This window comes from Oryx dammah, unplaced genomic scaffold, assembly GCF_014754425.2.
Source record: "Oryx dammah isolate SB20612 unplaced genomic scaffold, SCBI_Odam_1.1 HiC_scaffold_20, whole genome shotgun sequence".
Lineage (NCBI taxonomy): Eukaryota > Metazoa > Chordata > Mammalia > Artiodactyla > Bovidae > Oryx > Oryx dammah.
Window position 1 is genome coordinate 44,842,543 of NW_024070204.1, and position 24,679 is coordinate 44,867,221.

Here is a 24,679-nt window from a genome sequence, read left to right on the forward strand (position 1 = left end):
AAAAACATTTCCTTCTGCTTTATTGACTATGCTAAAGCCTTTGACTGTGTGGATCACAACAAACTGTGGAAAATTCTTCAAGGGATGGGAATACCAGACCACCTGACCTGCTTCCTGAGAAATCTGCATGCAGGTCAAGAAGCAACAGCTAGAACTGGACATGGAACAACAGACTGGTTCCAAACTGGAAAAGAAGTAGGTCAACGTTCCTTTTATCACTCTGCTTTTTAACTTACATGCAGAGTACATCATGTGAAATGTTGGGCTGGATGAAGCACAAACTGGAATCAAATTGGCCAGGAGAAATATCAATAACTGTAGGTATGCAGATGACACCACCCTTATGGCAGAAAGTGAAAAAGAACTAAAGAGCCTCTTGATGAAAGTGAAAGAGGAGAGTGAAAAAGATGGCCTAAAACTCAACATTCAGAAAACTAAGATCATGGGATCTGGTCCCATCACTTTGTGGAAAATAGATGGGGAAACAATGGAAACAGTGAAAGACTTTGTTTACTTGGGCTCCAAAATCACTACAGATGGTGACTGCAGCCATGAAATTAAAAGACGCTTGCTCCTTGGAAGAAAAGTTATGACCAACCTAGACAGAATATTAAAAAGCAGAGACATTACTTTGCCAACAAAGCTCCATCTAGTCAAAGCTATGGTTTTTCCAGTAGTCATGTATGGATGTGAGAGTTTAACTATAAAGAAAGGTGAGCACTGAAGAACTGATGCTTTTGAACTGTGGTGTTGGAGAAGACTCTTAAGAGTCCCTTGGACTGCAAGGAGAAAAAACCAGTTCATCCTAAAGGAAATCAGTCCTGGGTGTTCATTGGAAGGACTGATGCTGAAGCTAAAATTCCAATACCTTGGCCACTTAATGCAAAGAGCTGACTCATTGGAAAAGACCCTGATGCTGGGAAAGACTGAAGGCTGGGGGAGAAGGGGAAGACAGAGGATGAGATGCTTGGATGGGATCACTGACTCAATGGGCATGAGTTTGAGTAAGCTCTGGAAATTGGAGATGGACAGGGAAGCCTGGCGTGCTGCCGTCCACAGGGTCACAAAGAGTCAGACACAACTGAGTGATTCAACTGAACTGACCCTTTAACAAAATGGTCAGGAGAAAGAATAAAAGGAAAATGTAAAAAGCACACTTCTACATAAATAGTTTCCATAAATAACAGAATATTTTCTCTAAAGACAATATGAATATGAAAAGTTTCTAAAATCAAAACAGTATATCAACAAATGGTACAAAATATTCACAATATTGAGGAGTTTTTTTTTTATATATATATAAATGAGTAACTATTAACAATCCTCCTGCAAAGACAAACCCAAATTTCAGTTCTGGTCGAATGGTTTTGGCACTAATTCACTGACAGAAGAAAAGAAAGGACATCTGGAGCTAAATTGAAGCCATGCCCGAAATTAAATAAATAATTTCTTCTTTTGCTCTTACCACCCACCTGTATTTTCTTGATGTTTGTCTTAATTTGTACTTAAGCTATGGTATATTTAATCATTTAACTTTTATTATGCACTACCATGTACTAATGGAGAAGGAAATGGCAACCCACTCGTTTTCTTGCCTGGAGAATGCCGTGAATAAAGGAGCTGTGGGGTTGCAAAGAATTGGACACGACTGAGCAACTAACACACACACACACACATACCATGTACTAAGCTCTGAGCTAAGTATTTGAGATATAGTTTCTGACCTTGATTATTCACTGAAGAACACCAGTAGATAAATTCTAACAGCTGGCAATGCCCACTGTTGATGGGAATGAAAATTGACACATAAATTCTGGGATAAAAATTGCCTTTTTCATCTAAAGTTGAATAGGTATACATCTACCACCTAATAATTCCAACCCTAGGTATATATCCTAAACTGATTCTAGCCCATGTTTACAATGGAATACTCAAAAGTGTTCAAAGGAACATAATATTCAAAACTTGAGAAAACCCAGACATTCATCATTAGGAGACTATACAAACTAATGTAAAATTATCTTACAATGGAATACAATACAACTGTGAAAATAAACTATCTTCAACCCATAGGAAATGTCAGGGAGGAATATTAGAAATAAAGCATTGAAACAAACCAGCAGAAGACTACATAGAGTATGATACCACTTTAATAAAATTCAAAACCAAAAACATAAGCCCATTACATTTTTAAAGATACATGCATACTTGGTTGCATTATTATAAAACAGAAAAGAAACACAGGCCCCAAATCCAGCACAATGGTTATCTTCAATTTCAGACAGGACGGAGGCAGTGGGAAAGTGCCTCCAGGGAGCTTCAGTGGAATTGTCACAATCTGGTTTGTAGTTTAGTTTATTATTATGCTTCTCAATTTACTATATGTTAGAAATATTTTGGTTTGCATCATATTTCTCAAAAATCAATTAATTAAAAGAAAACTCAATGTCAAGATATTGCACTAAGTCTTCTTGAAGATGTCAGGGAAGGAAGGCATGTAATTTCAACGGGGCTAGAAGATGAATTAATTTTACAGAAGAAGGGCAATTCAAAGGCAGGAAACCTTATGAGCAAAGATCCAGAGATATGAAAGAGCAGTGTACTGAGATAAATGAGAAATATATCTGGGAGAAACGGCAGAAGATCTACTGAAGAAGGACCTCACCACTTCTGTGGAAAGCCTCATATGCCATGAAAGGAAGAAGGGTCTCTTGTTAGCAAAAAAATAATGCTGGTGTCTTGTTTAAAAACTGGCGAGTTACAAGATCATAATTTTCCAGAAGGATAACAATGGTAGCAGAACCGTGGAAAAGAATTACTGGAGGCAAGAAAGGTTTCAGGGACAGCAATTAAGAGGGACGCAGTAGTTTAGGAGGAACTTCCCCAGTGGCTCAGTGGTAAAGCATCTGCCTGCAATGCAAGAGCTGTGGGAGACACAGGTTCGATCCCTGGGTCGGGCAGATCCCCTGGAGGAGGGCATGGCAACCCATTCCAGTATTCTTGCCTGGAGAATCCCATGGAGAGACAAGCCTGGCGGGCTACAGTCCATATGGTCCCAAAGAGTTGGACACAAGTGAAGTGACTTAGCGCAAATCCACACATGCAGCACTCTAGGAGACATACACTGGGGTGCTTAATAAAAGTCTTAGCAGTAAAGGAGAAGAAAGGAGATGGACTTAAAGATTATATTGAAGTATAATTGACCCTTAAGTATCTGAAAAGACATTTAAGAGGTAGATTTGCCAATTAAATAGACATGAAGTATTAGGAATAACTAAGAGCCACAAACTAAGAGCTTCCTTATTGCCAAATTCAGACTTAAATTGAAGAAAGTAGGGAAAACCACTAGATCATTCAGGTATGACCTAAATCAAATCCCTTACCACTATACAGTATAAGTGGCAAATAGATTCAAGGGATTATATCTGACAGACAGAGCGCCTGAAGAACTATGGACAGAGGTTTGTGACATTGTACAGGAGGAAGGAATCAAGACCATCCCCAAGAGAAAGAAATGCAAATAGGCAACATGGTTGTCTGAGGAGGCCTTACAAAAAGCTATGAAAAGAAAAGAAGCAAAAGGCAAAGGAGAAAAAGAAAGATATACCCACTTGAATGCAAAGGTCCAAAGAATAGCAAGGAGAGAAAAGAAAGTCTTCTTCAGTACTCAATACAAAGAAATAGAGGAAAACAATAGAATGGGAAAGACTAGAGATCTCTTCAAGAAAATTAGAGATCTCTTCAAGAAAATTAGAGATACCAAGGGAACATTTCATGCAAAGATGGGCTCGATAAGGACCAAAATGGTAAGGACCTAACAAAAGCAGAAGATATTTAGAAGAGGTGGCGAGAATACACAGAAGAACTGTACAAAAAAGATCTTCATGACCCAGATAATCACAATGATGTGATCACTAGTCTAGAGCCAGACATCCTGTAATTCAAAGTGAGCCTTAGGAAGCATCACTACAAACAAAGCTAGTGGAGGTGACGGAATTCCAGTTGAGTTATTTCAAATCCTAAAGATGATGCTGTGAAAGTGCTGCATTCAATATGCCAGCAAATTTGGAAAACTCATCAGTGACCACAGGACTGGAAAAGGTCAGTTTTCATTCTAATCCTAAAGAAAGGCAATGCCTAAGAATACTCAGTCTACAATACAATTGCATTCATCTCATAAGCTAGCAAAGTAATGCTCAAAATTCTCCAAGCCAGGCTTCAAAAGTATGTGAACTTCCAGATGTTCAAGCTGGATTTAGAAAAGGCAGAGGAACCAGAGAGATCAAATTGCCAACATCCATTGATTCATCAAAAAGGCAAAAGAGTTCCAGAAAAACATCTATTTTTGCTTTATTGACTATGCCAAAGCCTTTGGCTGTGTGGATCACAACAAACTGTGGAAAATTCTTTGAGCTGGAAATACCAGATCACCTAATCTGCCTCCTAAGAAATCTGTATGCAAGTCAAGAAGCAACAGTTAGAACTAGCCATGGAACAACAGACCAGTTCCAAACAAGAAAGGAATACATCAAGGCTCCTTTTGTCACCCTGCTTATTTAACTTATATGCAGAGTACATCATGCAAAATGCCAGGTTGGGTGAAGCACAAGCTGGAATCAAGGTTGCCGGGAAAAATATCAATAACCTCATATATGCAGATGACACCACCCTTATGCCAGAAAGAGAAGAAGAACTAAAGAGCCTCTTGATGAAAGTGAAAGAGGAAAGTGAAAAAGTTGGCTTAAAACTCAACATTCAGAAAACTAAGATCATGGCATCTGGTCCCATCACTTCGTGGCAGATAGATGGGGAAACAGTGGAAACAGTGAGACTTTATTATTTTGGGCTCCAAAATCACTGCAGATGGCGACTGCAGCCATGAAATTGAAAGACGCTTACTCCTTGGAAGGAAAGTTATGAACAACGTAGACAGTTTATTAAAAAGCAGCATTACTTTGCCAACAAAGGTCTGTCTAGTCAAAGCTATGGTTTTTCCAGTAGTTATATGGATGTGAGTGTTGGACTCTAAAGTTGAGTGCCAAACAATTGATGCTTTTGAACTGTGGTGTTGGAGAATACTCTTGAGAGTCCCTTGGACAGTAACAAGATCCAACCAGTTCATCCTAAAGGAAATCAATCCTTTATATTCATTGGAAGGACTGATGCTGAAGTTGAAACTCCAATACTTTTGCCACCTGATGTGAAGAACTGACTCACTGGAAAAGACCCGGATGCTGGGAAAGATTGAAGGCCAGAGGAGGTGGGGATAATAGAGGATGAGATGGTTTAATGGCATCACCAACTCAATGGACATGAGTTTGAGTAAATTCCAAGAGGTGATGGTAGACAGGGAAGCCTGGCGTGCTACAGTCCACGGGGTGACAAAGAGTCAGACACGACTGGGCAGCTGAACTGAACTAAACCGAAGAGCTACAAAAAACCAGTAAATTTTGATATTTAACATGTTGACGAATAATGAAGTTTTCAAGCAATAGACATGAGAAAAGAAATGACTTAGGGAAGGTAAATTCAGTTTGGGACTTGGGGTTGAGAAGGTTTGGGATATCCATACAGCTATGCTGGTAAACACTTGAAAATACTGTAGCAAGTTGGCACAGAAAATCAAATTTATGCACCCTAATTAGTAGTTGTGATCAAGGAATCCAATGATGTGCTTTGTAGGGTAAGTAGAGAAAAAGACTTGAGAGTAAGACGGATGGGTGAAATTTTGGAAAAGAGAAATAAACAAAGAATTTAAAAAAAAAAAAAGATGTGACTGATAGCTCCAGACTCCAGAGCCAGAGTGCCAAGGTTCCTCATATACTTCTACAATACATAAGCAAGTTATGTACCTCCTCTCTACTTCAGTTTTTTCCAATTGTAAAAACGAATATGAGAACAATATTTACTTATTATTATTTTGTAGATTAAATTATCCAGTGCACATAAAATATCTGGCAGGTATTTATTTTCCATTGAACAATTACAAGTGTATGTACTGTAGACTAAGCATCTAGGCCTGGTTGTACAAGACTGTAATAATCTGTTATCTGAGAAGTAATTATACAGATGTTGTGATTTGAACATCCAGACAGGAAACTTTGCTGCTGCTATTACCACACTCCCCAAACCATCCAGTATATCTCCATCTATTGATTAATATTGAAACACCCCTCCTGATGGCAAGACTTTTAATCCACAATACTAAATTTTAAGATGCAGAGTATGGGAAAGGTAATACCATAGCTTAAATTGACAACAGAAGACTAAAGGATTCAACTTTGATCCTTTTCTAAGGACATATGTCAAAAATGGTGAGAAAAAGACGTGACAGAGCACTGAAGAGCAGAAACGAAGTGAGGACACCAGGCGGGGAGACGGACTATAGACAGAGGAGCCTGGGATGGACGGACAACCGCCTCATCTTGCATTGAACTAATCCATCCTGACCTACCCAGAAGCTTTGATGAGCAACACTTTTCTGTCATCACAAAGGGTTGTTCTGCCACTGAACCTCCATTTTCTTCTTTTATGGACTAAATGATAAAATCCACACAGCATGCTTAGCACCGTGTCTGTCCTGTAACACGTGCTCAGTAAATGTGGTCTGTGGTTGCCTATGCTTCAGGCAGTACCAAACTCCTCCTGGCTCACAGGAATCCTATCCCATTCTCTCCCATAGATGTGACACAATTGTTAAGAAACACTCTGAAGGATATCTAGTTATAAAGGAACAACAACAACAATAATGTTAATAAAAAGTATTTAGAGTGTGCCAGATACTATGTTATCACATTCCACACAATATTAATAAATAAAGTATTTAGTCTATGGATTGCCTCTTTCATTAACAAGTATTACTACCCAGTTTTGGCTATAGACATTGTTATTAATGAAAGGTCAGACAGTTCTAAAAATTTATCAAGGTACCAAATTTAAAAATTAAATCAGTAGTAGAAAGAGATAATACGGGAGAAATGCGTCATTGAATTAATATTACTATAGACAGCTGCACAGGATACCATGATTGTGAAGAGAGTAAGCTTCCATTCTCTCCCTGTCCTCTCCTTATTTCCTTCGATCCCTCTTGAAAGTACTAATTATTGGCCACAAAATTCATGTTGCTTCTCAGGGAGTCAAGTATAATTGACATTCTCAGATATTCTGTAGCTCTCCTCTTACTTCTCATTAGTTTCAACCCCAAGATTTGAAAGCTATCTAATTGCATGCTTGATATTTTTAAGATTAACCATCTATAGTAAGATGAAAGGAGAATTTTTCAAACTGCTAAATAACAGAAATATGAGTCCAAGAAAAAATTGTGTGTAAGAAAATATCTGAAGAAAGAAGCAGTCATTTGCTTCATCTGCTGGTGCCAGTTCAGGACAGGATTTTTCAAGGAGGAACTCAACAATACCAAGATGAATACACAGGAGCATGCTTCAAATTATCATCATTAGACCACTTATTTAATATACCTAAACAAAGTTAGCCTAAAATTATATGTGATTTCTCAGCCAAAGAGTTTATTTTAGTGCCAAAATTTCGTTAAAAATTATATTCTTCTTTTAAACCATTTTATTAGTAGAAGCATGTTAATGATTTATGTACAATTAAATGAAATTTTTCAGTGATTACATACTATAATAAAAGAAACATAGAATAAATGAAAGAGAAAACCAGTTTTTATTCTGGTTTTAATTGAGAAGAGTGAGACAAAGAAAGCCATAGCATTGAAGAGACTTTTTTCCTTTTGACAAATTATCTACTTCTGGTAAAATCATGGGTTTTTAAAAGTTTCTTCTATTTTTCACAATAAACTTATTTCTATCAGGTATTTATTTTTATTTACCATTTTGAGAAGAGGAAAGGAATATCTGACTTAAAATAAAAATGAATTACTCAAAAACAACCACTGACCAGAACACATCAGCACACAGCAGAGGATCTATATAAAATAGCCTTTTGCTGCCCTCTTTTGGAATAAATAAGTGAACAATATCAATTTGAGTCTATGCATTTTACTACTGTCTGTTTCCTACCACTGCCACGTTGCTTAGGAAACAAAAAGCCAGGACTCAATTATCAAATGCCCTGTCACTAAAGAATTAGAGATTTATTTTAATGTTATGAATCCAAAGATGTTATTTAGCAGAGGATTATTTAACAGCATATTCATGCTGAAGCTGAGACTCCAATACTTTGACCACCTGATGTGAAAAACTGATTCTCTGGAAAAGACCCTGATGCTGGGAAAGATTGAAGGCCAGAGAATGGGATGACAGAGGATGAGATGGTTGGATAGCATCCCCAACTCGACGGACATGAGTCTGAGCAAGCTCCGGGAAATGGTGATGAACAGGAAAGCCTGGGATGCTGCAGTCCATGGGCTCGCAAACAGTCAGATAACTTGAGCAACTGAACAGTCAGACAACTGAGCAACTGAACTATTTAACAGCATACTGAATAAAACTATAATTGTTTTGAATACAACAAATCCAGATTAGATGATAACCCCACAAGCTGGAATGGTAATCTTATAATCAATCTTTGGGGTTTCATGAAGTCTTATAAACAGTAATAATAATCCAAGTGTGAATTTCTAGTATAAAATAAAAAGTAAAGAATTTAACTTTGAAAAATATTAGAAAACTTTTTAGTCTAGCATAATTAAGAAGCACTGAGTATCTCAGTTTTCTAATATACTTATACTCATTTTGGCAATAATATTGAAACTTGCTGGTCATACTACTATCATTCAAAGGAAGTACTAAATATTTGATGAACTTGTGGAGATTTTAAAAATTAGATAAGTTTGGACAAAGCTTAGGTGTGATCCTACTATTCATCGCCCTTCCCTTCTCTACCAGAAAAAATGCCAACAAAAATGTATGATCTCAAATATTAAATTTCAATAACTATAAATTACATCTGACCCAAACTGAACAAAATAAAATCAACAAAGTTAAATATTTTCATGTGGTTTTGCTCAGATGGACTGATAAAATATCAAGTACAATGTGTATCAAAAGCCATGTTAGTGTTAGTCGCTCAGTTGTGTCTGACTCTTTGGGGTTCTATCAGGCTCCTCTGGAATTCTCCAGGTAAGAATATTGGAGTGGGTAGCCACTCCTTTCTCCAGGGGATCTTTCTAATACAAGGATCAAACCTGGGTCTCCTGCACTGCAAGCGAATTCTTTAAAGTCCGAGCCACCAGGGAAGCCCCATCTAAAGTCATAAGAACGTTGAAATCTGGTTATGTTCCTGGGCAGCATGAGCCCTTTTGGAGGGATGCACCTTGAAAATAAGACCAAACAAACATAACAAAATTATTGCATGTCATAATTCTAGGTAGGAAGAACCTAGTATTTCAGGATCCTAGAATCTAACACTAACACACAGAACTCAAAACAAGAGCAAAACAAAACAGTTAAGTGGATTTATGTGGCCAGAATCCTCATGATAAATAAGAACTATTGTTTGCTTGAGAAAAACTTGGTTTTGAGCATATAAAAAAGTGGAGTTTTAGAAAACCTTATTCGTAAAATTAAATTCTTCTACTACAGTGTACAAATTACTGACAGCAGTTTCAAGTGTGGACAGAAGCCTTGCTGTAGTCATTCCACCTAAAGAGAAATTTTGAAAATTCTTAGCTACAATATAAAGCATCAAGAACTAGGATCAACATTAGTACATTTATTTATAATTTTAGGGAAACAAATTTTAATCAATAAAATATCTATGTAAATATGGAATCATAATTAGTAATCATCATTTCTCTTTAGGTATTTTTGCAACCCTACTCACAATTACTCCAAATTTAGATGCCTTCATCAAAATACTTGTTAACTGAATTAATATTTTATAACTACAAATATGTATCATCATTCAAACCCTCATCTTTAAAATTGCTTAAATATCACTTCAGTTATTACTATTCAAAAGCGACAAGATATATCAACTCAGATGACAAGAAATTATCAACTGTTTGACAAATATTATACTATTAGAAGTGAGTAAAATCTCTGAACAACCTTAGGGCTAGATGGCTGTCCTGGAAATAAGGTATAAATGAAGCAAATTGGTGGTCTTATTTTAGGAGTCAAAACACCCAGGTGCAGCTAACCATATTGGATATTGTAGAGTAAGCCTAGATCTATAGATAAGTAATTTGTTTGATTTGGGGTAAGAAAATTAAATAGACTTTGTCTAGACAGAATGACCTCACTGGCATACATTTGTTCCCACAGAAGCCAGAATCTAATGAAAATTCCAAATTACTTTATTAAATAAATGTCTTTAGCTATGCATATATGTTGCTTTCTAGTGAAGCCCTGGCAATTTTACTGTGACAATAGCAAATATCATACTGCATTAAAAATTGTAGAAAAGTCCTGTGATATGAATGCAACAAACTGACCACACTCTAATCTATTACTTTTTTGTAGTAATTGATTTTTATTTAAACTTACTACTATCAATGAGTAATATTCCCTGGCGGCTCAGAGGGTAAAGCATCTGCCTGCAATGCAGGAGAGCTGGGTTCGATCCTTGGGTCAGGAAAATCCCCTGGAGAAGGAAATGGCAACACACTCCAGTACTCTTGCCTGGAAAATCCCATGGATAGAGAAGCCTGGGAGACTACAGTCCATGGGATCGCAGAGTCGGACACAACTGAGCAACTTCACTTTCACTTTCACTATCGATGAATGATCATACAGTCCCATAGGATCCCAGAGGCTAAATTTGGTGATTTCGGGACATATTGTATAATAGTTAAACAAATGAGAATTTGCAGAAACAAGAGCATAAAAAAGTTCTCATTTGCTTTTATTGTCTGTTTCTAATATGACATGTGGGTGTGTATGCGTTTGTGTGTGCACGTGTATATTGTTTTGTTTTAAATTTTATTTAGTTTGTTATTATTATTGTTCTTTTGATTGTGGTTTGCTAAGTTGGGGAAATGGAATGTTTAATTGAAGGAATATATAAGGAGAAGTACAGATGGAGCTTTACAGTTAGGTTGAAACTCTTCCTTCATAGGCTTAAAGTGTTACTAACACAATGAGAGGTTAGTAATGGGAGGTATGCTGGCAGCAAAACTATATTTGGTCCCCTCATATCACCTTTTTATATAGTCAATATTTACTGACTTAGGTCAAAATAGGAGGATCAGATGCTTACAAATCAAGTTAATGTTCTGACAATTATTTGGGCTACTTTAAAATACAAAAAGAAGCACAGGAAAGAACAAATGGTAATGGGGAATAACTTATGGACAAACCTGATTACTGCAGCTATTGGAAGTCTGAAAAAGATGCACTGGTGTAAATAAATTAACATCCTATGATTTTACGCTTGTTCCTTGGAAGAAAAGTTATGACTAACCTAGACAGCATATTAAAAAGCAGAGACATTACTTTACCAACAAAGGTCTGTCTAGTCAAAGCTATGGTTCTTCCAGGAGTCACCTATGGATGCGAGAGTTGGACTATAAAGAAAGCTGAGCGCTGAAGAATTGATGCTTTCGAACTGTGGTGTTGGAGAAGACTCTTGAGAGTCATTTGGACAGCAAAGAGATCCAACCAGTCCATCCTAAAGGAAATCAGTCCTGAATATTCATTGGAAGGACTGATGCTGAAGCTGAAACTCCAATATTTTGGTCACCTGATGCAAAGAACTGACTCATTGGAAAAGACCCTGATGCTGGGAAAGATTGAAGGCAGGAGGAGAAGGGGACGACAGAGGATGAGATGGTTGGATGGCATCACCGACTCAATGGACGTGAGTAAACTCTGGGAGTTGGTGTTGGACAGGGAGGCCTGGTGTGCTGCAGTCCATGGGGTCGCAGAATCAGACACGACTGAGCGACTGAACTGAACTGAACTGATGATTTTACAGATTGTATAGATTGTTGTTGTTCAGTTGCTAAGTTGTGTCCAACTCTTTGTGACCCAATGGACTGTAGCACACCAGGCTTCTCTGTCTTTCACTATCTTCTGGAGTTTGATCAAACTCATGTTTATTTAGTTGGTGATGCCATCTCATCTTCTATCACCCCCTTCTCCTCCTGACCTGAGTCTTTCCCAGCATCAAGGTTTGTTCCAATAAGTTGGCTCTTTGCATCATGTGGGCAAAGTATTGAACTTCAGCTTCAGCATCAGACCTTCCAATGAATACTTTCGGTTGATTTATTTTGGATTTATTAGCAGGTAGCATGTTCATGCAGAGAAGGCGATGGTACGCCACTCCAGTACTCTTGCCTGGAAAATCCCATGGAAGGAGGAGCCTTGTGGGCTGCAGTCCGTGGGGTCGCTAAGAGTCGGACACGACTGAGTGACTTCCTTTCACTTTTCACTTTCATGCATTGGAGAAGGCAATGGCAACCCACTCCAGTGTTCTTGCCTGGAGAATCCCAGGGACAGGGAGCCTGGTGGGCCGCCGTCTATGGGGTCACACAGAGTCGGATACGACTGAAGCGACTTAGCAGCAGCAGCAGTAGCATGTTCATGAAGTGATTGCAAATTATTAGCACAATAATAAAGCAATATCCAGACTTCACTAATAGCTCGGTTGGTAAAGAATCCTCCTGCAATGCACGAGACCCCAGTTCAATTCCCGGGTTGGGAAGATCCTCTGGAGAAGGGATAGGCTACCCATTCCAGAATTCTTGCCTGGAGAATCCCCATGGACAGAGGAGCCTGGCAGGCTAAAGTCCATGGAATTGCAAAGGGCCGGACATGACTGAGCAACCAAGCCCAGCACATAGCCATTACTTCATAGTTTGTAAACTAAGGACAAAAGATGAATTATAGCTGGTGAGATTCTGTATTAAGATGGTACCTTCATTTACAAACAAAAGTTTTGCTGATTTCACTATTTCCAGCAGAGCTGAAAAGTCTATGGGTGGTCAGCATTTCAACAGTTGGTTAGTATTTTTCCTTTTTCTTTTTTCAGTTATCGGCTGCTGCCTAGAATCAATTCTTATTGGCATCGGCAAATCAAACTTCTAACACATTCATATTTCAAGACTTGGCATAAAAAACCGCAATTCTGATTTGGCACAGAGTGACTTTATCACATCCTATTCTTTGTTGGGTATAGGGGAAGAAGAGCAGAGACATACACAGGGGACCAGAGGCAGGCTGGGATGAGGCAGGAGAAGGCTGTCTCTTACAGTTCATGTGCACGATGCCAGGGGAAAGATCATAATCATTTAAAGGGAAATACGTGAATAAATGAAAGGGGATAAATATTATATACCTCAATTCTTCCTGTACCAATCCATACAGGAGGCTGCCACACTTTAACTCTTTTTGTGTGTGAGAGAGCTAGGATTCACTGTCTTAGGGCATCAGACTGATTACAGGACTTCAAAACGCAAGGTAAGGAGGGTTTTAGTGGGAAGAAAGGGGGTTTAGAAGAGAGGTTATAATGCATGGAGGGCAGCAGCTGTAGAAAATAAGGCAGCAAAGGTGAAAAAGAGCTCATGGCGTCCACTATGTGCAGGAGTTAAGGCAACAGTCCTTCTGGGCCCAGCCTGCCAATGGTGTCTAAGGGTCAGGAATAGGGTAAAACTATGGCACCCCACTCCAGTACTCTTGCCTGGAAAATCCCATGGACAGAGGAGCCTGGTGGGCTGCAGCCCATGGGGTCACTAAGAGTCGGATACGACTGAGTGACTTCACTTTCACTTTTCACTTTCATGCATTGGAGAAGGAAATGGCAACCCACTCCAATGTTCTTGCCTGAAGAATCCCAGGGATGGGGGAAGCCTGGTGGGCTGCTGTCTATGGGGTCACACAGAGTCGGACACGACTGAAGTGACTTAGCAGCAGCAGCAACCAGACCTTTTTAGCAGAGCAGGGTTTTATTGCACAGAGCACATTTTGTCCAGCCAATAGCTGACCACCTATTGAGCACTGAGCATCTATTGAGCACTGTCACAATGCAAAAAGCTTTATTCCTTTCTTCTTCACTCAGAGAAACCCCAGTGGAGAATGAGTGATGATATAACTGGCCACAGAGATAAGACAGGTTTAGTAGCCATATTCCATTTTGCCCAGAAAATTGTGCAGGTGTATGTGTGTAACCCACTTGTAGTCCATTAAATTACAGAGAAAATTGGCCAGGTGCAAGGATAATAGATGTAATGAAGAACACATTATTTTTTCCTTTTTTTAACCTTCACTCTTTTGTTTTCTACTAGGATGCTATTATAGAAGGTATGGGGCTTAAGGCTTAGAGCTCTGGCAATCATTGTGTCCATGAATAAACCACTGGTGGTGCTGATGCACTGAGTAGGAAAGAGTGATAAGATAGAAAAAAGTCTAGATCATTGTAAGATCATCCATCTTATGTTAGTGACTCAGTTGTGTCCATCTCTTTGTGACCCCATAGACTGTAGCCCATCAGGTTCCTCTGTCCATGGAATTCTCTAATGTAGAATACTGGTGTGGGTTGCCATTTCCTTCTCCAGGGGATCTTCCAAACTCAGGGACTAAACCCGAGTCTCCTGCATTGCAGGCGGATTCTTTATCGACTGAGCCACTAGGGAAGTACCACCAGACCTCTTGCTACTTACAATAGTCGTGTCATTGTTTAAGCTACTAGTTGTTGATCAATTAGCAAATGCCACTGTGTGTGTGCTCAGTTGTGTCCGACCCTGTGCGACCCATGGCCTGTAGCCCACCAGGTTCCTCTGTCCATGGAATTTCCCAGGCAAGAATACTGGAGTGGCTTGCCATTTCCTACTCCAATATATGCCAGACATTAGGCATATAAATATTATTATATTAAATATTATCCTTATTAGTCCTAATAATAATCACTACCCAGGAGAGTACCAGATATATGAGGTCTTCAATAAACTTAAGTTCATGGGAAAAACACACACACACATGAAAAAATGACATAATTCTTATTAATTCCATTTAACAGAGGAGGAAATTAAGTTTCAAAAAAGTTAAGCAAACTGTTCAAATACATAGATAGTAGGTGGAAAGGCTAAGATTTAGGACCATGTCTTCTGAATCCTCAAACTGTCTGTCCCACAGTGTTGCTCCCAAGGTATTCAGTGAATGACTGATTTTAACATTTAAAAGCAGTCTGTGCGCCTGTCTTGCTATGGGCTGAGCTTCTTGGGTTGTGCTGAATGTATAAATTCTGATGTTCTGAGCACTCAGGTACCTGTTTGCATTTGGCTGAATATTGGCCACTACCATTTTCTTGATGTACTGTTCTGTTTTTCATCTAGATGGAGGTGATTTCTTGAATGACATGGTCTCAAAGACAGGTCTTAAATGGGAAGTCCCCATTGCCCTAATGACAGATATTGTATGGTATGGATACTAGAGTCCATTGAGTATGGCTTTTTCATATTTATCATCAAATGACAATTAACCTCTATTACTTATTAGTGCTTAATCATTAATTTTAATAAAAATTAAACACTACTACTGGTGCCAAAGCCCACTACTGACTATTGGCATAAAAAACACCAATAACTAAAGATTATTAGCTATTTAATGTGAAATATGTTAAATATTATTGATGACAAATGTTCCCTGGAACGATTATATTGTTTTTTAGTTCTCTATGGTAACAAATGCTTCCTTATGGTATAGTATGTTTTATAAAATTGTGATTTTAATCTGAGGAAAAACTGTCATAATTATCAAACAGTAATTGATTAGTCTTACTCCTTGGAAGAAAAGTTATGACCAACCTAGATAGCATATTGAAAAAGAGAGACATTACTTTGCCAAAAAAGGTCTGTCTAGTCAAGGCTATGGTTTTTCCTGTGGTCATGTATGAATGTGAGAGTTGGACTGTGAAGAAGGCTGAGCGCTGAAGAATTGATGCTTTTGAACTGTGGTGCTGGAGAAGACTCTTGAGAGTCCCTTGGACTGCAAGGAGATCCAACCAGTCCATTCTGAAGGAGATCAGCCCTGGCATTTCTTTGGAGGGAATGATGCTAAAGCTGAAGCTCCAGTACTTTGGCCACCTGATGCGAAGAGTTGACTCACTGGAAAAGACTCTGATGCTGGGAGGGATTGGGGGCAGGAGGAGAAGAGGACGACAGAGGATGAGATGGCTGGATGGCATCAATGACTCGATGGACGTGAGTCTGAGTGAACTCCGGGGGTTGGTGATGGACAGGGAGGCCTGGCATGCTGCGATTCATGCGGTCACAAAGAGTCGGACACGACTGAGCGACTGAACTGAACTAAACTGAATTGATTAGTCACCTTTTCATTCAGTGTATGTTGTGTGTGCCCTTGCCTTGAATTTACTTACTAGATTGCTGCTAGATTTGGTTGACCTAAAGATCTTTAGGCAGGTTTTTATCTGCCTGAAGTCTGACTGAAGGTCTCTTTGATTCAGAATTGCTGAGAATGGGGACTTCGACAACAATTTCCAACTCCATGAAGTTATGAGGTGGCCTGACCCACTTATTCATCATAGGCTGGAGAATTATTCTCTTGTAACTGACTTAAATTTATGTAATGACACTGATTGAGCAATCAACAATGCCTTTTTCTAAATTAAACAAGTATTTATTAAAAACTTTCTATATATCAGACACTATGCTAGATCCTGGTTGTATAAGGACTAATTGTGGAGATTAATCTGGAGAGAGAGGTCTTATATTTAGCAGCAATTTTAAAAGTAATTTCTTAAATTAAGTATAAAGTACATATTAAAAAATGTGAAACTCAAATGTGTAGCTTGATTTTTATAAAGCAAACCTACTCATACAGCCAACACTGAGAACACAAAATGGATCATTACCAACACCGGACGCACCTCTCCTGTTTCCTTCAAGGGTGAACCCTATTCTGACTTTTCACACCCTAGGTTGATTTCATTTCATTTTAAACTTTTTATAAGAGAAATCATATAGCATATGTTTCTGACTTTTTTTAACATTTTGCTTTTAAGATTCATCACATTCTTGCATGTAATTGTAATTCAGTCATTCTTACTGCTATATAGTATTTCATTAAATGAATATAGCACAGTTTATTTATACATTTTACTACACCTAGAAATTTGGGTTGTTTAAAGTTTGAGGTTATTATGCTCGTAAGACTATGAATATTTTTGTCTTTTCATGAATATCATATATGTATATTGCATATATATCTAAAAGTAGATTTACTAGATCATAAAGTCCACGCATTTAGCTTTAGCACATTTTCCCAAAAACTTCTCCAAAATGATTGTATCAATTTATAATCCCACCAATGGTTTATGGGAGTCCCACTAACTTCAGATCCTCAATTCTCGCTATTATTGATCATTTCCATTTTGGACATACTGGTATACAATTGCAGAGACATAACTGAAGTTTTAATTTGCATTTTTCAGGTGATTAATGAGGTTGAGCACTTTTTAGTATTGATGGGTCATTTGGTTAGCCCCTTTTATAATACCTGTTCAAGTCCTCTGCTCATGATTTTTTCTGCATTCTTCTCTGGTCTTATTCCTACTGAAGTTTAGGAGTTCCTTATATTTTGAGGATATGAGTTTTCCATCTAATATATACATCTTCAACTTGATAACTTGCCTTTTCACTCTCTTAATGATGTCTTGTAATGATGAATTATTAAGAAATTCTTAATTTTATGATAGTTTAATTTTTTAAAAACTTCCTTTACAGTTAGCATTCTTTGAGTCTTATTTAATAAATATATATCTGTGAAAGTTACTCAGTCACGTCCGACTCTGCAACCCCATCGACTGTACAGTCCATGGAATTCTCCAGGCCAGAATACTGGAGTGGATATCCTTTCCCTTCTCCAGGGGATCTTCCCAACTCAGGGATCGAACCCAGGTCTCCCACATTGAAGATGGATTCTTTACCAGCTGAGCCACAAGGGAAGCCCTATCCCCAAAATAATGAAGATATTTTATTTCTCTTCTAAAATTTTTATTTTTAAAATGTTTTATATTCATATCTGGAATAGATTTTGAATATAGTTTCAAACAAGTTTCATTTACTTAATATGGATATCCCATCAGCCAAGTACCATTTATTAAAAACACTATTCTTTCTCCTTTGCTCTGGAGTGTCACCTTTGGCATAAAACTAGATGCCCAGATTTGTAGATGTGTTCATATATTCTATTTATCTATTCATCTAACCTTAGATCAATACATCACTGTCTTAATCACTATAATTTATCTAGTGCTATAAAGTACAGGTGTTCAGGCTTTGTTATTCTTCATGATTTTCTCAGCAAATTTGGCATATTATACAGCAGAGATTTCTTTGTAATACTCTGATAACATCGTTGTTGTTTTTCAGTCACTCAGTCATGTCCAATTCTTTGTGACCCCATGGAATGCAGCATGCCAGGCTTCCCTGTCCTTCACCATCTCCCAGAGCTTGCTCAAATCCATGTCCCTTGAGTCGGTGATGCCATCCAACCATCTCATCCTCTGTCATCCTCTTCTCCTCCTGCCCTCAATCTTTCCCAGCATCAGGGTCTTTTCTAATGAGTCAGATCTTCCCATCAGGTGGCCAAAGTATTGGAACTTCAGCTTCAGTATCAGACCTTCCAATGAATATTCAGGATTGGAATATTCATTGGAATATTTCCTGAATTGGAAATTTAGTATTGACTGGCTTGATCTTGCAGTCCAAGGGACATTCACGAGTCTTCACCAACACCTCACTTCAAAAGCATCAACTCTTTGGCACTCAGCTTTCTCTGTGGTCCAACTCTCACATCCATACATGACTACAGGAAAAACCACAACTTTGACTAGATGGACATTTGTCAGCAAAGTAATGTTTCTGCTTTTTAATATGCTGTCTAGGTTGGTCATAGCTTTTCTTCCAAGGAGCAAGCATCTTTCAATTTCATGGCTGCAGTCACCATCTGCAGTGATTTTGGAGTCCAAGAAAATTAAGTCTTTGTCGCTACTTCCATTTTTTTCCAATTTATTTGCCGTGAAGCAATGGGACTGGATGCTATGATCTTCATTTTCTGAATGTTTAGTTTTAAGCTAGCTTTCTCACTCTCTCTTTTCACTTTCATCAAGAAGCTCTTTAGTTCTTTTTCACTTTCTGCCATAAGGGCAGTGTCATCTGCATATCTGAGGTTATTCATATTTCTCCCAGCAATCTTGATTCCAGCTTGTGCTTCATCCAAGCCAGCATTTCACATGATGTACTCTGCATACAAATTAAATCATTAAGGTGACTTTGTACAGCCTTGAGGCACTCCTCTCCCAATTTTGAACCAGTCCATTCTTCCATGTCTGGTTCTAACTGTTGCTTCTTGACCTGCATACAGATTTCTCAGGAAGCAGGTAAGGTGGTCAGCTATTAAGAATCTCATTAAGAATTTTCCACAGTTTGTTGTGATCCACACAGTCAAAGGCTTGAGTGTAGTCAATGAAGCAGAAGTAGATGTTTTTCTGGAATTCCCTTGCTTTTTCTATGATCCATCGAATGTTGGAAATTTGATCTCTGGTTCCTCTGCCTTTTCTAAATCCAGCTTGAACATCTGGAAGTTCTCAGTTCATGTACTGTTGAAGCCTAGCTTGGAGAATTTTGAGCATTACTTTGCTATCATGTGAAATGAGTGCAGTTGCATGGTAGTTTGAACATCTTTGGTGTTGCCTTTCTTTGGGATTAGAACGAAAACTGAGCTTTTCCAGTCCTGCGGCCATTGATGAGTTTTCCACATTTCCTGGCATATTGAGTGCAGCACTTTCACAGCATCATCTTTTAGGATTTGAAACAGCTCAACTGGAATTCCATCACCTCCACTGGCTTTGTTTGTAGTGATGCTTCTGAAGGCCTATTTGACTTTGCACTCCAAGATATCTAGTTCTTGGTGAGTGATAACACCAATGTGGTTATCTGGGTCATTGAGATCATTTTTGTATGGCTCTTCTGTGTATTCTTGCCACTTCTTCTAATTATCTTCTGCTTCTGTCAGGTCCATACCGTTTCCGTCCTTATTGAGCCCATCTTTACATGAAATGTTCCCTTGGTATCTCTAATTTTCTTGAAGAGATCTCTAGTCTTTCCCATTCTTTTGTTTTCCTCTATTTCTTTGCATTGAGCACTTAAGATGGCTTTCTTATCTTTCCTTGCTATTCTTTGGAAGTCTGCATTCAGATAGCAGGGTAGAGGGACAAATTAAATATCTTTAGGTAACATGAAGGTGACACAAAGTTATACCTGAGACAAAACTTGAAAGCTGGGTAGTATTTTGATAGGTGGTGGATATTCTAAGTATAAACGCATGATTGTCAATTTGAAGCAACTCAGGATTCAGAGAGATCTTCCATTCATTTTCAAATAACATTCCCTAACAGGCTTCTCTGATAGTTCAGCTAATAAAGAATCTGCCTGCAATGCAGGAGACCCCGTTTCAACTCCTGGGTTGGGAAGATCCACTGGAGAAGGGATAGGCTACCCATGCCAGCTTCTTGGGCTTCCCTTGTGGTTTGGCTGGTAAAGAATCTGCCTGCAATGATGGAGACCTGGGTTCAATTCCTGGGTTGGGAAGATTTGGAGAAGGGAAAAGGCTACCCACTCCAGTATACTAGCCTGGAGAATTCCAGGAGAATTTCATGGAGAATTCCATGTATAGTCTATGGTGTCACCAAAATCAGACACAACTGAGCAACTTTCACTTTCAACAGGCTTTACCCTGTGGTCTCCTCTGATATACTCAAACTAAAAACTAGAATCCAACTGATTATTACAAATATGCTAATATGCTAAATGGTACATCCTGCAAATGTTGAAGACAAAATCTTTCTTCTAACTTCCCCATTCTTCCTTGGTAGTGATAGCCATTGAACATTTAGATTCACTAACTTTCTAAAATTGGGATAGTTGCCTAGTGACTAAGAAAAGACATTTTATCCAGTCCTACATTTTTCTCACTTTGCTTAGAATTAAAGGAGGTGATTACTGAGAGTGAAAAGTGAAGATTTTCTAGATAGTTTGTTTGTTCGTACACATACAAAGAGTGTAATAAATGTATGTAAGATCACAAAAGTACCAAGTCTGAGATGGAATGATAAATCAGGAGAAGGGTGATAAAGCCAAAAAGAAAAAAAAGAACTCTGTGGAAAATATGCAGTAAGTGACTTAGCAGCAGCAGGACATGCCTTATAATAGTAACCAATTTTCTCATATAGGTTCTGTATGGAAAGAGTCATTAGATTTTGATTTGAGCTCTGAGCACAGAATCAACTGTCCTTTCAGATTATATGTCCAGACTCTGCTTTTCATCATAGCTAGCTGTTGTCTCAGATAGGTTCTAGGAGTTGATGAGATGATCAGTATACAATCTACATTCAAAAGACATATTTCAATTATCTACAGCTCTGGGACTGAAGGACCACTAAAATACACATAAAATCCTGTACAATTTAGATACCCTCAGAAAGTCTATTATGAGTTTTGGGGAGGACAGTTCAGATGTATGAATAAATTTGAAAGCTGAAGTTGTTTGTAATATCAACACTATTCACACAATGTATTCGACTTTGTAAATGAGCTTTTAATTTTCTTTACTAACTTAAGCATAGGCTTCCCGGGTGGTTCAGAGGTAAAGAACCCACCTGCCAATGCAGAAGATGTGAGTTTGATCCCTCGGTCAGGAAGATCTCCTGGAGGATGAAATGACAACCTACTGTGGTATTCTTGCCTGGAGAATCCCATAGGCAGAGGAGCCTGGAGGGCTACAATCCATGGGGTCACAAAGAGTTGGACACGACTGAATGACTAAACAACCTAATCATAAATTATATGATTCATTTATCTCAAGTTATTCCACTTTAAGTCACTGGGGAAAGTGACTTAATATGCTATTTAATTAAAAATTGGAGCAAAGTTGTTACACAGTCTTATTATATGTAAGAATATGAAAATTTTTCATGTTATTTACTTACAAGAAGCCTCTTCAACTGGATAAATTGCATAATTTAGATAACAGGTGTGTCCACCTACAATAGTAACATGTAGAACTAGAATTAACATTTTTGAGCATAGAAATAAAAGTGTCCTTAATTTATGACAAATTCAATCATCTTTAGAACTTGAATTCTATTTCTATGATAAAAAATATTAATAAACAAGTATAAAATAGGTTCAAAGCCTAGAAAAGATATACATAAATAAGGAAAAGGTTTTCAGAGTTACTTCTACATTATGAAAATCCTGTCCTTCAATGCTTTACTATAATATTACAGAAGTGTATTTTTAAAAAATTGAATGGTTGGTATGAAGCAGTAATGATATCACATTTATACTGTTCAATTAGAGGTTTAACTTTCCACTTATAGATATATTTTAAAAGTAAAAGCATGCACACACACACAAATTTACTGTACTCTTAGAATTATTAAATAAATATTTTTACAGATTTCCATATGCTGAATAAGCTTTCAAAATGTACACAAAATTTCTAGAGATAAAAAACTTACTTATATGGACCTTGATTGCATAAAGCAGAAGTTTAAGGCTTGGGATTTTGAATACTCTTTTGTAAATGGACTCACTTCATAGATATAATCCTAGTGAGCTATGGTACTGGGCATAGAAGTATTTAGAAACAAAGATAGCATAGTCTTTACCTTCAAAAACTCTCAAGTCAGTAAGTAAGAAAGATAAGTAGAGACAAATCACTAGGCCAAGTGGCAAGTGATTTAATGGAATATAAACCAAGTTTTCCAACAACAAAGATAGAGCTACTAATTAAACTTGGAGAGGGAACACTTCACTGAAATGTCATTTGAGCTATAGTTTCAAGAATGAGTAATGTTTACAAAATAAAAAAAAGAGTGATAATTCTTGGTTCATAATGGAGGCTTGAGGATATAAGTTTTCTGCACTCACCTCCTGATGTTTTGTCAAAATGACAGAAAAATTATTTTTTAACATTACTAGACCAGAAATTTTTACATATTTCTGAATGATGGAAAGTTACTCCACTTATATGTCAGAGTAACATAGAATAAAGTAAACAACATTAGGGCCCATGCTTGGCAAATTACCTCTCCATAAGTAGCTTCTGCCCTGGACTGACCTAGAAAATTCCACATCTTATGTTGGCGAGCAAGATGCAAAAAACTGGTTCTCAAGTGTCAATGATGGTGGTTAATCAGAGAAGTTTGTTTAGAGAAGAGCAAGTTTGGCTGTTCTTCCTCTTCTGCTGACAGATAAATTGACTGCTAATATTATTCTTATTGGGAAATGAAAGCAGGGATCTCTTTGGATAAGAGGCTGATGAGAAAGGTAGAGGTAGATGGAGAAGGAAATGGCAAACCACTCCATTCTTCGCTAGAGAATCCCATGGACAGAGGAACCTGGCAGGCTACCGTCCATGGGGTCAGAAGAGTTGGACACAACTTAGCGACTAAAGAGAGAGAGAGGTAGAATAGAGCCTAAGACAACTTTAGACTTCTACAGTGTACCCAGAGGAATAAAAGGAAAGATATATCCAATTCAGAGTGGAAACCTCTTAGGTAAGGCTTCTGTGGTGGCTCAGCAGTCAAAAATCTGCCTGCAATGTAGGAGATGTGAGTTTAATCCCTGAGTCGGGAAGATCCCCTGGAGGAGGAAATGGCAACCCACTCCAGTATTCTTGCCTAAAGACTCTCATGGACAGAGGAGCCTGGAGGGCTACTGTCCAAAGGATCACAGAGTCGGACACAACTGAAGCAACTTAGCACACATGCACACATACTCTAAGAACTTGCATGGCTTTCTGTCAGCCAGGGAAGGCCAGCTGTAAGTCTTGCATGTTCAGGCAGCACAATTCTCATGCTGGGGACCAAAAATATGGCTAGACAAAAAAAAAAAAATTACTATCCAGTTCTTCTCCCTTGACAGGCATTTCTCACCAACCTGCAGTTAAACAAGGTCACAAGACTAGGTCTAGGCAATAAGTTGTGGGTGGAAGTGACATGAATTCCAGGCTAAAACAAAGACCATCAACTGACTCTTCTGACGCATCAGCTACGGAGGCAATGTATTCAGGGTGGTCCACTACGTTGCATGTATTGGGGGAGGGGTTAGTAGGAGACAGAGAGAAGAGCCCTCAGCATGAGTAAAGAGATTCTCAGAACAGTCGGTTTGATAGCAGACTTCACATGAATAAGAAATCACCTTCCACCATGTTAAAAAATTTAGATTTGGGAGCTTTCCTAAGACCGTAGCACAATCTAGCCCCTTAATGTATAATGGCCTGTTGTATAAAATGACCTGTATGACTGATTTTAATAAATAAGTTTCATTAAGGACTGGGTGAAGGCTATCAAGTCCATTTCCAGTTATGTGAAGTTTATTTAGTCAAACTATGCCACCATTAAAATATTAGTAAATTGAAACTATTAAGATTCTAAAACATAAATTCAAAAACTGGATTTTGGAAAGTTTCAAATATACATTTAATTTTCTTCAATGTATCATTCAAGCATTTAATGATATTTTATGCCAACATTTAACAGAGGAGTAAATGATCAGTATTTTGAACTTTCTAAGTCATCTCTTACGTGGGAAATATTTTCTGCATAGAGAATAGATTGCACAGCAAGGATGATATTTGTCATATTGAATAGCATTTTAGGTCTTTTATTTCCCAAGTTTGGACTCGGACTTGTTGGGTATCAGTGGCAAAGTGAAAGCAGAACATAAGCC